The sequence below is a fragment of the Bidens hawaiensis genome, unplaced genomic scaffold (genome assembly GCF_021521415.1).
Source record: "Bidens hawaiensis isolate Kalapana, Puna unplaced genomic scaffold, B.hawaiensis_p1.1 tig00023078_1, whole genome shotgun sequence".
NCBI lineage: Eukaryota > Viridiplantae > Streptophyta > Magnoliopsida > Asterales > Asteraceae > Bidens > Bidens hawaiensis.
Window position 1 is genome coordinate 74571 of NW_027505031.1, and position 14546 is coordinate 89116.

Here is a 14546-nt window from a genome sequence, read left to right on the forward strand (position 1 = left end):
TTTTCGATTCCATATATTTTGTAGACATGATACAATACAGTTACTGAGAGCATTTTGTTTTCAGGCACATGAGGTTCTTTAAAAACCATCATGTCTAATGTCTTTCAAATGACCTTTTTACATTTGGAATAGAGTGGTCTACCACGCTTTAGGTGTGCCATAGACTCAATTATCGATATGTAATGTCCTTCTAGGATAATAATATTAACCGGAGCATAAGCAGTTGATTTTTATGACTTGGTTAGTCACTCTATTTAGGTCAGTGAACATGTCTGGTAATTTATTCAATAATCTTTTAAAAGAATTATCTGTTGAACTTATTTGTTTTGTTGACATGTTTAACTCTGAGTATCAACGATAATTCATTCATACTCATTTTCTTTTCCAACTGCTTTTAGTCTCCCCCTAATGTTAAGTATGAAAATGTTAGCTCACTTAAAGTGAAAACTAATGAGCCGTGATAAATGTTTCATACCTAACATACATTCCCAACCTCATTTAAGGTTCCATGAAGTTTATTACCATTTCAATTTTATATAACATTTTTATTAATTCTGTTAATAAACATGAGATGAAGAAAATGTATTTAATTGTTAATACCCGTTTTATAGTTTTATCTTGAAGTTGCGGCATGCTTTCATAAAGATCCTCGGAATATGAATATTTAGGTAGTGTTTGATATATGATAATGAAAGATGGAAGGGAACTATCGTGGAGGATTGGAAAAAAGAGTGTTTTGTTGGTTAATTGAATGGAATCACCTTACCTAATCCCTTCTTTTCCCTTTAAAACACCTAAAATTCTTTCACACCTTGTTTGTTTGTTTTTTTTATGTTTTTTTTTCATCTAACCACCACGCCCATCACTACCGCCGTCGCCGCCCACTCACCGTCACCACTCACCCGTCACCATTTCCCGCCACCCGTCATCGCCAACATCAACCACCCCCACCACTACCACTAACCATCACCACCGTCACCCGCCACGCCAACGACCTCCCATCACCTTCAACACCTTACCACTACTACCATCGTCACCACCCACCACCTTCACCACCTCCACCCCGCCTTTGCCATTCACCACTCCCTACTAAATTTTTTTAGTCTTTCGTTTTTTCTTGATTTTCAAACAACACAAAGTAATGATTTATTTCATTATTACGTGGTAACTAAACAAGACAATGAAATGATAATGACCTATTCTATTCATTTATTCATTACACTCCCTTATCTATTATATTATTCAATACCAAAAAGACCCTTAAAGTTTTTACTGCGAAAGCTATAATAAAGTAATTATCTGTTTGGTTTGTAGAATGCAATAGATCAATATGTGAGAAATAAAAGCAAGATGTTAAAGATGAACGAATCCAAACTCACATTTGGTGCTAATTTGAAGGAGGGCAGGGTGGTCGATGGCCACTGACCCGATCACCTGGCATACCCGATTTTTTTTTAATTTATACACCTTTTTATGGAAAAAATGTATTTTTATTGTTTAAATCCAATTATTCAACTCATTTAAGCCTCTTTTCATAAATTTTTTTTTGCACAACTCAAATTAAAACCAAGTGAGACCATTTAAAAATTTTAATGTATAAATCCAATAGGCCCTCTCAATTTTTTTTCATCTTCGACCCAAAAAATTAATGATCTCAAAAACTGCTATGCTTAAATTGGTTCAATGTTCAAGGTATGGTTGAGCAGAAAACCGAATTAACTGAACCGAAACCGAATTTACCGACGGTTAATTTTTCTTTTCAAAAACCGAATTTTCGGCTTTGGTTCGGTTTTCCATTTTAAAAAGCTGAAAAAAACCGTATCGAACCAATTGATGGTAATGGAGATTATGAAGATGATGAAGACTAGGACTAAACTCTAAAGTTGAACAAGATGATGAATTAAGATTGGAACTAAAGTTTTAGTGTTTTTTGATTTTGAACTTTGTTGAATTTTAAATCTACTATTCTAGCAACTTTGTATTCGTGTGGTTCCATATAACAATCGTTTATTTCTAGTTTTTGAATTCAATATATGTAGTACTATAATACGCAATTATAAGCTTAAAATCATTATTTTCATTTTAAAATTTTTTTTGCAATGTCATACACGGAATTGAAAAAAACCCGACTATAACCGAACCGAAACCGAAGATAACCGAAAAACTGAAAACCTAGAATTGAAAACCAAACAATTTGTATATTCAAAAAACCGACGACTTTGGTTTCAGTTTCACCTAATAATAGAACGAAACCAAACCGAGCTCAACCCTAGTTCAAAGACAAGAAAAGACTTGTGTAGCTCATCATTATGCCAATTTATTGGCATATTAATAAAACTTTAAGGAGTAATCCATGTAGGGCTTGAAGTCAGAAGTAATCCACGTGTGCTAGAAGTTCTAAAAAGGAAGAAAACATTCTACGTGGCACGATAAAGTTTGGCCTAACATAAAACAGAAGGATGAACACATCACATGTATGTTATAAATTGAACTCACCAAACAAAACATTATGGTTAGCAAATCCACTCTACTAGTATCAATAAGACAAAAGAATATATATAACTTTTTCATTATAAAAAATCCCTAAAGGCAATTGCACCACGGACAAAAATGATGCTATTGAAACGAAATGTTTCCCAATCCAATCCCACTAGTTTTGCCCTATGATTTTATCAATGTCCTTTTGATTTCTCCGATACCTTTTTGTTGTAAAAGATTGCCAGATATCTCGTCTTTCAAATATACCAATTTGCCGTGAGTATCACTGAAGAAGCGTGGATCAACTCACTGGTAGACGATCTACTTTCCTCGGGTGTGATTATACTATTTCACCGATGGTTTTCTTGGATCTGGGTTCTTCCACCTACAAAATGAACAGCACCGTTAACTTACCCCTCAGAAAGGGACAGAGGGGTCCTCTTTGGGGTAACCCTCCGGTGTGAGAATAAGTATTTGTGGAGAAGATAATAATATGTGAGAGTAAGGAATTTGGAGTGTATTGCTTAATAGCTGAATACTCTGTGTGATTGTGTTACTGGATGTAACTGTCTGTGATTGAATGTAATTGAATATGATTGAATGTGATATGATTGAGTTACTGGCTGTAACTGTGAATGATTCAGTGTCTCTCCTTGTGGAGTTGATGCTGTATTTATAGTGCTAGGGTTTCCACTGATTGGGCTCAGCCTTGTTGGCCTCCTCCAATTGCTCTGCGCCACGTGTCCTCTGGGACACCTGGTGCTTTCTCATTGGTTATAATCACGTGGTAGCACATGGGTTATGCTGAGTTGTCCACCTTTCATTTGGCAGCTGTCAACATCAGCATATTCTTATTCCTTAAAAAGATACCTTCTGGAAGGTTGTCTGACGTGCACAATCAAGGTTGCCCTAATCCTGATTTGGATAAGGACGAGGTTGATTATGTGCATGTGTGATATGCGCCAATCTTGAGGATGCGCGATGTCTTCTCTTTATTCTCACGCGCAGATGTTTCATGCGCAGATGTGATATGCACGAGCATGTGATATGCGCCGCGCGCTGATGCGCCACGCGCATATGTGATATGCGTGAGCATATGTGATGCGCGAGCATATGTGTGCCTGGGCATATGATGCCTGAGCATGTGTGGTGCCTGGGCATATGATGCCTGAGCATGTGTGGTGCCTGGGCATATGATGCCTGAGCATATGTGATATGCGCCATGCGCATAGGTTTTGGCTTTGTGACTTCGTAATGTCTTGATTCCAAGCCTGTTGTCTATATCTTGTGGGTTGACCCGCCTCGCTCGGTGTTGAGGCGGGTACATACCTCTTCAATCACCGATTGTATAGCTTTTCATTTGTTTTCTTGAACTCTGCTAGTGACATGAATCTTGAGAATATCCCAAAACTCAAACGCATACACCAGGGAAATCCTGCACTAACTACTCCCAAATTGCCGATGCAACATAGAAAGATAAGAAAATGTGATCAATCATTCAATTGATACCCTTTCTTCTTCACAAAACGGACACCACTAAATTTCTTAAATAACCTTCCTTTTATATAGAGTGTCTAACGTGCAAGTCAACCCATTTTTGGTTTCTATCCAAAAAAGATTAACCTTCAATGGACCCACCTGTTCCATTCCATCACATAATTCGTTAGTACTATATTCTTACCACACTATTCTCGGCAAAGACCTTATTTTAAGTAAAATAAAATAAAAAAGAAAATAAAAATGACACAATTTTACAAATTCATTTCCTTCAAAGAATGACGTTTTTACCCTCGAAACTGATGGCAGGATGCGAAAATAAACCGACATAGAAGGGCAAAAGGGTACATATGGAGCTATAAAATGACGAGTTGAATCCAAGTCTTTTTGTTTCATAAAGGGCGAACGAAGCAGAGCAAATTCCGTTATCCATCCATTCATTAATTCATATTCATCCACACCAAACATAATAAAAACTTCAATCTTTTTTCGATCTCTCAATTCTTTAAATCCATAACCCATATCTTCGATTCCCCAGATTTCTTCTTCTTCGATCCATCTCACAAATCTCATTTCTAGGGTTTGTTTTCATCAGCCATGGTTTACGATTCGATCGCCAATGCTTTGATCCCGACTGCCGGTTCAAATCCCAAAGAATTCGCCAAGAAAAAGCGGGTACATTGATTTAATTGTCTTTAATTTGTGGGTCTTCGTTTGGTTGATGAGTTGATTCTGTTTTGGTGTGTTTTGAATCTTTGATTTTATTTTTCATGTGGGTTTTGTGTTTTTGCAGGTTAATCAGACTGCCAAATTGAAACAGTGCAAGCTTGATGTTCGCCGCGAACAGTGGCTTTCTCAAGGTGTGTTTTTTTATTTTCTAGGGTTTGTTTTCGGGTTTTTCGATTGTTTCGATTTAATTTGAATTGGTTGTTTGATTTGATTTCAGTGAAGAACAAGGGTTTTAAGGAGGAAAACCGAGGGTGTGGGCGTGCGAAATCGCCTGCTTCGGACATGCAGGCCGTGACCGAGGGGGAAAACGAGGGATGGCGAAATTGGTGATTAATAATCCCTGTGGTGGTGAAGAGAATCATTATAGTGATTGGGAGTCGCCGTCCAACAGCCCGACCAGTCACACCAGTAGTTTAACGAGTAACCGTTCGGTTATGAATTTCACGGGCGGGAGTAGTAGCAGGAGCAGCAGTAGTAGCAGTGGTGGATGTTATTCGGAAAGCATGACGGAAGAGGACGATGGTGATGACGGTTGTTTGGATGATTGGGAAGCCATTGCCGATGCTTTAGCGGCTGATGAGATTAAGACCGACCATAACGCTAATCTGGAGCCCGAAATCCGTAACTTGGAGCCTGTGGAGACGATGAAAGACGAGATCAAAACTGAGCATAACGTCAATCATCGAGCGTGGAGCCTTATTGCCTCTCAGAGTTTTCCCCCCCTGTTTGGCTGCATGTTGCCTGTGGCCGGCAAAACGGCGGCGGACCCGCCTGCCGGCTATATATCCTTGTATAGCCATTTTTTCACCCACTGCAACCTTCGTCTCCCGATGACAAGGTTTGTGGGTGCACTGCTTCAGTTTTATGGTATTCATATATCCCAAGTCCATCCGTTTGGACTTGTGCGCACTGACTCACTTTGAGTTCATGTGCAAATCCCAGCGCGAGGAGCCCACCCCTCGGCGCTTTCAGTATTTTTACAAGCCCAAGATCCAAGATTCTTGGTTCTCATTTGTTCCTCGCAGTCAGAAGGTGAAGTGCTCCACTGTTTCATTCAAGAGCCTTCATGACTGGTCTGAGAGGTTCTTTTACATAAGGGCTGGTGTGATCCCCATCCGTATGACCATGCGCGTGATATCTTCTGCGCCTGCGGATGTGGGTGTCCTCAAGAACCCAACTGGAGCCTGGGTTAATAAGCTGACCGCCGAACCATCCCCCGCCAAGAACATTTGTGAGGAGGCGCTGGTGGGGGTTGGTATGAGCAAGAGGTGGGCGAACACCGCGCTCGAGCCCGTTGTCCAAGTCGACGGGTTGTGTAAGTTATCTCATTGCTTTACTTCTGCGCGAATATAATTCTTTTTGCTGATATCATTTGACTTGTTTTGTGCAGTCACCAAGGATTATATCCACGCCGCCTATGATGAACATATGGAGGGTGGCTCCGTCGCGCTAGGCGCTGGGGAGTTGGCTTTCCCGATCGCTTCGATGACATGTTCATCCCTGTTGATCTGGGATTTGTCTTCGACAGCGATGCGCCTGGTAAGCCTTTGTACTTATGCATTTTCCTTTATAATACCAAATTTTGCTAACACTTCTGTTGTGTGTATTGTAGATGCGCTCGAAAACTACGAGCTGGAGCTCGCGGAAGAGGAGGAGGAAGAGGAGGAGCCGCCCCAACTAAAGCGTAAAGCTAAGGGGAAAACTGGCGCAGGGGCCAGTAAAAAGCAGAAGAAGGATGATGCCCCTGTTGTTCAGGATCCTCCTACTAAGGCGGGGGGATTTGGGAAAACCCAGGAGTTTACCACCAGGGTTTCCTTGGCTTCCCTGCCTCAAAAAGTGGGCAGACCTCCTGTCCACTTGAGATATGGTGGCGCTACCTCCTCCCTTCTCGCGGCGGAAAAGGGAAGTGGTGTTGCGCCTTCGACAGGTATATTTTTGCTTATCCTTTGCTTATCTTTTATGATTCTGTGAGCGCAATTCTGATAGAATTACTAATGAATCTTTGCTCACTCAAATGTTTGTAGAGCCGGCGACAGCGCAACAAGATGCCGAGGCTGCGCCGGAGGTCGCTTCGAAGTCCCCCGTTTTACCCTCAAAGAAGGGTAGAATGGACTTCATGGCGATGTTTGCTGCGCGAACGGAGTTGCGCCAAGGTACGTATTGCGCTCTTATTTTCTGACTTTCTTTTAGATCAAGTCATTAACCATTTCTTGTTGTTGATTTTTTCATAGAAGCCGTAGCTGGCGTACAAGCTTCTGGCGGCACTTCGGGCGCCGGCGCCAGCGCCGCTGGCTCTGCTCCTGCTCCTGCAAGCGATGAATCTCCCCTCATTGGGATTACTAAGGAGCAGGAGGCCGTTTTGCGCGCCGACCTGGCGGCGTCGAGACCTCCCTCACCTCCTCCTGCGCACAGCCCTCCTCGCGAGACTGATTTTGACTCTAGGTCGCAGGAGAAGAGGCCTATTTCAGAGGAGGATGAGGAGGTTCATGCTGAAGACTCCTACTACGCCCGCGCCAGCCCTGCAGCGCCACGAGGTTTCGCGGCGTAGCCTTCTCGTGGGGCTAGCGCTGACTTTTCTGCTTCATCTCCGCAGGTATAGGTTCTTTTTTGCTCCGCTGCGCGGATTTCCATCTTAATGTTTTGATGACTTAAATAATTCTTTGTTTTTTGCAGGAAGCCGATCACACTTACCGCCCGAGATGGAATATTACTGAAGACAGCACCTTTCAGTCCATGGGTGTGTGTGCGGAATTCTGGGGTCATGCTGTGCCTCCATCTGAAAGGAGGTTCCAGGAGGACCCGCGCTCGCGACGACCTGCTCAACGATCATATGTTTGCTGGGTCGGCCTTCATTGCTGCCTCCCAAGAGCTTCGCTCTGATTACGTTAAAGTACGTGATGCTCTTGCGGAAGCCAAGCAAGAGGCTAAGGTGTCTGCTTGGCATCTTTCTGATGCTCGCGAAAGAGCTGAGAAGCTCCAAGCAGAGCTCAGTGAGAACCGAGCCAGTGCCAACAGCGCCTTCGTGAAGCGCGGGCATGAGCTTCAGGCGGCGCGGGAGAAGCTGCAGGCGGCGGAGGCGGACGCGGCCAAGTACGCGCGCCGAGCGCGCGACTTGGAGCTGGAGGCGGAGGCGCGTGACCAAGCTCTTGTCCAGTCTATCACTGAAAAATCATCACTGGAGAGTGAGGTTGCGCGCCTGAAGAGGGAGCTGGCGGCCGCGCAGGCCGATAAAGATGAAGCCCTGGCGACGGCAGCGTCTAGCCAGGAGGCACTTGATGCTGCGCGGAGCGGAAAAAGAAGAAATCTTGGCGGCAGCAGCGTCCGACAAAGAGGAGCTGAAAAAGACTAAGGAAACTGTTGAGTTATTAAACTCTCAGGTTCCTGCCCTCGAGACGTCTGTTGCTGGCCTCAGCGCAGGATCGCCAATGGCTGATCTCTCAGGGCATGACTCGTTGCGCTTACGCGATGAAATACTCATACGAGTTTCAGGCCCTGGTGATGGATTGCAACGCTGCCGCGCGCTTGGTGGGCCGAGCTGAAGGGTTCACGGATGGTTATGAATATGGCATGTTGAAGAAGAACCCATCCGAGTACCCTTATCAGAGCTCCGCTGCCTGCGCGGAGATGGCCGCGATGGGGGAGAAGTATATGAATACTCCCATTCCCATCCTTGCGCAGGTATTTTAACCTTAATGAGATTACCCTGACTTATTTTCTAAGTCTTTTTGTACTCATATTTTCGCTTATGATTTGCAGATATCCGCGTTTGCTGACCAGCCTGATCTCGTCGCGCTAAAGAAATTACTTGATGAGTACGAGGGGGCTGGCGGCGGCGATGATGGCGCGGCGAATGCTGGCGTTGCTAGCGGCTCTGGCGTGGCCAAAGGATCCGCTCCTGACACTGTCGTGCTCGAAGACTCCATTCAAGATGAACAACTTGACTATGGTCAGTTTGGAGATGATGAGGAGCAGGCTGCGCCAGATGCTGAGGGCAATGATGAGGATGATGAAGAGGCTGATGTCAACGTGGAGACTTGAGAAGCCCTTCATGTTTTTTATTTTTATTTGTAGTTTGTATCTCATCTTGTAAACTTGTAAATTTCAATGCTTTTGAATGAAATTCTGTTTTTTCCCTTCTTCGCATCTTGCGCATTCCTATTCATCTCTTTATATCGCATGTTTGCTTGTTGAATATAAGATATGCTTGCACGTTGGAATAAGAACAAGGTTGTAAGGAATTTATTATACTTAACCCTTGCCATATTGTAAGTGATTTTGCCATATCTTGATTATGTTGACACGTGTCTTGGCGCTTTCATTATTCCTCTTTTGCGCGACGTTATCGCGCGTTTATGGAATTATGAGTTCTTTAGCTTTTACGCGTCAATGTGTTACTCAGATATCCACTACAATTTCATGCGCGACCCCAACCTGAGACCTTAACAACTATGTTTTGGCATTTTGCTTAGCCTTAGTTGTGTTTAGGTGTTTTTATGGTCAGGTTGCGCAGCATGTAAGATGGATGTTGTGAGTGATTTGAGCTAAGGCTCACATTATTGGGCTAAGGCCCTGGCGTTTTAGAGTTAAGACTCATTAACGCGTTTGAGCTTGAAGCTCGCGCATGTATGTTTTACTTCGTTTTATTTCGTTTTGATGTCAATACCATGTTGTCATATTGCTCAAAATTAATAAAGAGAAGTGTGAAACATGTATGCAAAGGTAATATAATTGGGCTAAGGCCCTGACGTTTTAGAGTTAAGACTCGTTAACGCGTTTGAGCTTGAAGCTCGCACATGTATGTTTTACTTCGTTTTTATTTCGTTTTGATGTCAATACTATGTTGTCATATTGCTCAAAACTAATAAAGGGAAGTGTGAAACATGTATGCAAAATAGAATCCACATTAAGAGAAGATAGCGCGTATCATTATTCATAATGGCTTAAAAAGCCTTGATTACAAAACTTGATATTTTTACATGAAACATTTTCTAAGCTGTGCCGCGTTCCATGCGCGCGGGATCTTCTTTCCATTCAAATCTTTTAAGGCGTATGCGCCTTTTCCCAATTCTTCCAAGACTTGATATGGTCCCTCCCAATTGGGGGACATTTTTCCCGGGGGTATCGCGCGGCTTGCTTCATTGTTTCGAAGGACAAAATCATTTTTCTTGAAGTGGCATTCTTTCACGCGCTGGTTGTAATATTTTTCCAGCTTTTTCTTGTACTTGGCTTCACTGATGATAGCTGTCTCTCTGCGCCCTTCAAGTAAGTTGAGATCCAACCTTCTTTCGCGCTCGTTATCAATCTTGCTCATCATGAGCACTCTATGGGATGGGCATCCAACTTCTGCTGGAATCATTGCCTCTGTTCCATAGGTTAGGCTGAACGGGGATTCGCCATTGCTGGTTTTGCTTAATGTCCTGTGTGCCCACAGGACATTAGGTAGCTCTTCGACCCAAGAATGGGATTCTCCTTCTAACCTTTTCTTCAACCCATTTAACAAGCTTTGGTTCGCGCGTTCCACTTGTCCGTTCCCCTGAGGGTGATAGACTGAAGTGAAAATTTGGTTGATGCGCAATTCCTTGAGCCAGCTGGATATCTTCTTGTCAGTGAATTGCTTGCCATTATCGCTCACAATTTCCATGGGCAAGCCAAAACGGCATATGATATGGCTCCAGATAAACTGCTTCATCACTTCGGCTGTGATTTTTGCTAGTGGCTTGGCTTCAACCCATTTTGTGAAATAGTCTACTGCCACCAACCAAAAATTTTACTCGCCCAGGCGCTTGCGGTAGGGGACCCACAATGTCGATTGCCCATTTGTGGAAAGGCCATGCTGAGGTTACTGGAATCAAGTTGTTCTTTGGCCGCATGGTGTTTGGCGCATAGCTCTGACATGCTTTGCATTTTTGGATCTCCTTTAGAGCGTCCAAGTACTTGCCTGGCCAATAGTAGCCTGCGCTCATTGCCTTGGCAACCACCATGCGCGGGCCAGCATGAATTCCACAGATTCCTTCGTGTATCTCTCTGATCACATAGCTTGCTTCCTCAGCATCTAGGCATTTCATGAGCGGCCCAAGATAAGAGCGTCGATATAATGTACCGTCAAGCAGTTCATAGTTCTGCGCCTTGTGTCTTATCTTCCTTGCTTGCGCGCGATCATCTGGTACCTTTCCCTCCTTCAAGAATTCCATTATTGGAGTTATCCATGATGAGGGGTTGTATGAGTTACCAGGACAGACTTCGCTACCACCGACGGGTTGCTCATTACTTCTACCCTGACATCTTTGCCAAAGTGATCAAAACTGGTTGATGCCATCTTACTCAGCGCGTCTGCAGATTTGTTTTTCACTGCGCGGAATATGAATGATTCTGAAGCAGTCAAATTGCTCGATGAGCTTTTTCGCCTGCTCTAGATATAGAGGCATGGTGTTCTCCTTGGCATCATAAAGGCCATTGACCTGTGCTGCTACCAAGTATGAATCAACATGGGCCTCTAGCTTTTTAACCCGAATTTGTGCGCGATGCGCAGGCCCGGCTAGCAGGGCTTCGTACTCAGCCTCATTGTTGGTGCTCTTGAAGTCCAACCTGATGGCGTAAGTATATTCATGATTCTCTGGATCCACCAGTTTTAGGCCTGCGCCGGACCCTTCATTGTTTGAAGCTCCGTCAGTGAACAATCTCCAAACATTTTCTTCATCATTGGCTCGCGGAGGGTCTACCTCGCGCTGAGCCTCTTCAATTCTTCCTTCTGGGACTTCTGCAATGAAGTCAGCCAAGACTTGTCCCTTTATTGCTGGACGGGGCTTATAGGAGATCGTGTGCTCTCCTAATTCCAGCGCCCACTTTGTCAGCCTTCCTGAGAGCGCGGGGCGCCGCAAGACTTGCTGGATGTTGTAACCAGTCAGAACTTCAATGGGATGACCATTGAAATATCTATGAAGCTTGCGCGACGCGTGTGTTAGTGATAAAACTAATTTTTCCATGATGGAGTAGCGCGTCTCTGGATCTGTCAGCACCCGACTCACATAGTATATTAGCGTTTGGATTCCCTTGCGATCCACCAATAATACTGCGCCGATGGCGCGCTCTCCTGCTGATAGGTATAGTGTCAAAGTTTCACCAGGAAGTGGAGCTGAGAGCGCGGGCAGATTCATCAAACATTCTTTAATCTCACTGAAAGCTTGCTCGGCCTCAGGAGTCCATTTGAACTGGCTTTTCTTTAAGCAGTTTCTCAATGTATTGACAAATGGGGTAGATTTGCTTGCATGGTTCGCTAGGAACCTGTTGATTGAAACCAATCTACCATTCAGCTTCTGAACTTCTTTCATGGTGGATGGCGAGGGCATGTCAAGGATGGCCTCCACCTTCTCAGGGTTCACCTTGAAACCATCCTTGGTGACCATTACACCTAGAAATTTTCCTTCTAGTACGCCGAAAGTACATTTGCTCGGATTGAGCTTCATGTTAACTTCCTTTAGGCGCCCAAGGGTTTCTTCGATGTCTTTGAGCATTTGCTTTTCCTCCCTGCTCTTGATCACCAAATCATCCACATAGACTTCTAGGTTTCTTCCGATTTGCTCGCTGAAAACGGCATCCATAAGTCTTTGGTAGGTGGCGCCCGCATTCTTTAAACCAAAGGGCATTTTTGTGTAGCAAAAAACACCCTTGTCGGTTCTAAATGCGGTCTTGTCCTCATCTTGTGGTGCCATTTGAATCTGGTGATAGCCTTTGTAGGCATCCAGGAAACATTTTAGCTTGAATGGCGCCACGGAATCCACCTTTGCATCGATGTTTGGTAGGGGGTAACAATCCTTTAGGCACGCTTTGTTGAGGTCCTTGAAGTCAATGCACATCCTCCATGACCCGTTACTTTTCTTTACCATCACAGGATTGGCTACCCATGTCTGGTATCGTATCGGGCGGATGATGTTTGCGCGCAATAGGTCCTCAACCTGTTCATTCATGGCCCTCGCCTTTTCATCCCCATGATTCTCTTCTTTTGAGCAATTGGCTCTACAGACTTGAAGGTGTTTAGAGATGCTGCGCCAGGTCTCGCGGAACCCCAGTCATATCAGAGTGTTGCCACGCGAAGACCGACATATATGCTGTGAGCAATCTTTTCATTCTCACCCTCGTGTCGTCTGATATCGTAGCGCCAATTGTGATTTTTTGCTCCGGGAATTTCGGGTTGAGAATCCATTCCTCTGGCGCATTTTCTGCCATTGGAATTTTTATTCTCCCCTCCCGCGGAGTACTTGTCACTAGCGCACAAATGATCCCGGTATACAAAAGTTACACCTGTTGGTGTTGGGAACCCCAACGCGCCGTGCGCTGGCGACGGTATGGCGTTAAATTGGGCAATCGTTCCCCTACCCAAGATCATATTGTGGCAAGAAGTGGTGGGCAAGACCAAGAAGTTGACAACTTCGGCTCGCTTGTGTTTCTCATCCCCCATGGTTAGTTCAAATTGTATTTGACCTAGGGGATGAATGATTTCATTGGAAACACCAGAGATCGGTGCATTCACAATTTCAAGCCATGCTTGGTCTGCCGGATCCAGTTTCCTGAAACATTGCTCATACATTATGTCTGATTCGCTGCCAGTGTCCACCAGGACTTTTGACACTCTCGTAATGAGCAATGTGTGTAGTGATAACAAGAGGACTGCTGATGGAAGGGCCTCCCCTGATTCTTGGGAAGATGACTTGTTGCTCGCGCCAATCTCCTTGGATTTGCGCGCTTCTTTTTCTTGATATTTGCCCTTGCCTTCCTCCCTCAGCTACACAGATTCTTTTGTACTTTTTGCTGGCAGAGGCTCCTTCTGGTTGTCATTTTCTGGTCTTGAGTTTTTTACCAGGTGAGCCAGCTTGCCTGATTTCACATCCTTCTCAATTGCATCCTTCAAGTGGTGGCATGCATCGGTGTTGTGTCCTGTGGATTTGTGAAACTCACAGTACTTGCCACTGTCTGATGGTCCCCTTGTAGTGTAGTGGCTTGGGGCTTTTGAAGTGGACGTTCTCAGTGCTTAACACCTGTGAAGGCGTTTTAGTGAGGGGAGTCCATATTCTTGGCAGAGGTCTGTTAGAATCTCTGCCGCCCTCCCTCCTGTCACCCTCCCCGCGATTACGAACATCTTTTTGGGGCTGGGGTGAGCTTGGTTGCGCCTGCTTTTCTGCGGAAGAAAAACTGGTTGGTTGCAACCTGGACCATACAGAGTTCTGCTTGCCCCTCTTTTCTTTGCTGCGCGGTGACTCAGCTTGATGCGCTCTTTCTCTTGCCCTATCTTGGGCAATTTGTTTTTCGTTCCTCGCGAAAACTCGCGATGCTTCCATTAACTTGGCCCACGTCGTGGGCATGCCATCTCTGCTTACGAGAGCCCGGCGTAGTTGATCACTGCGCGCGCCTTGTATAAAGGCCACGCGCAGGAGTTGCTCAGTTATACCTCCGATTGCCAGAGACTCCTGATTGAAACGAGTGATGTAGTCTTCAATCGTTTCATCATTCCTGCGCACGCAGTGCATGATGTCATCAGGATCGCGCGTGTGTCTGCGCTGCTGTACGAAGTGGGCTTGGAACTTTTCTAATAGTTCCTCGAACCCATCAATTTGCCCAGTCGGCAAGCTCTCGAACCAGACACGCGCCGCGCCCGTGAGGCAGCGAGCAAACATGTGACACCATGTTGGCATCGTCCAGCTCTCTAGGTTTCCCGTGTTGTAAAAACCTTGCAAGAAATCGTCTGGATCTGTTGTGCCGTCATATTTACCCAAACCACTTGGCATCTTGGTTTTGTGCTGGATGGGAGCCTTCGCGATGCGCTCAGTGAACTTTGAATGTTTTCACCA

General features: G+C 44.8%; 1 long non-coding RNA gene across 1 annotated transcript; it reads left to right on the plus strand.

Annotated features, from left to right (window-relative positions):
* The first annotated feature begins 4386 nt into the window (after positions 1-4386).
* On the plus strand, positions 4387-5359 carry LOC143609987 (uncharacterized). Its single transcript, XR_013149507.1, has 3 exons — positions 4387-4650; positions 4769-4835; positions 4922-5359. It is a non-coding gene; the product is annotated as an uncharacterized LOC143609987 (long non-coding RNA).
* The last annotated feature ends 9187 nt before the right edge of the window (positions 5360-14546 follow it).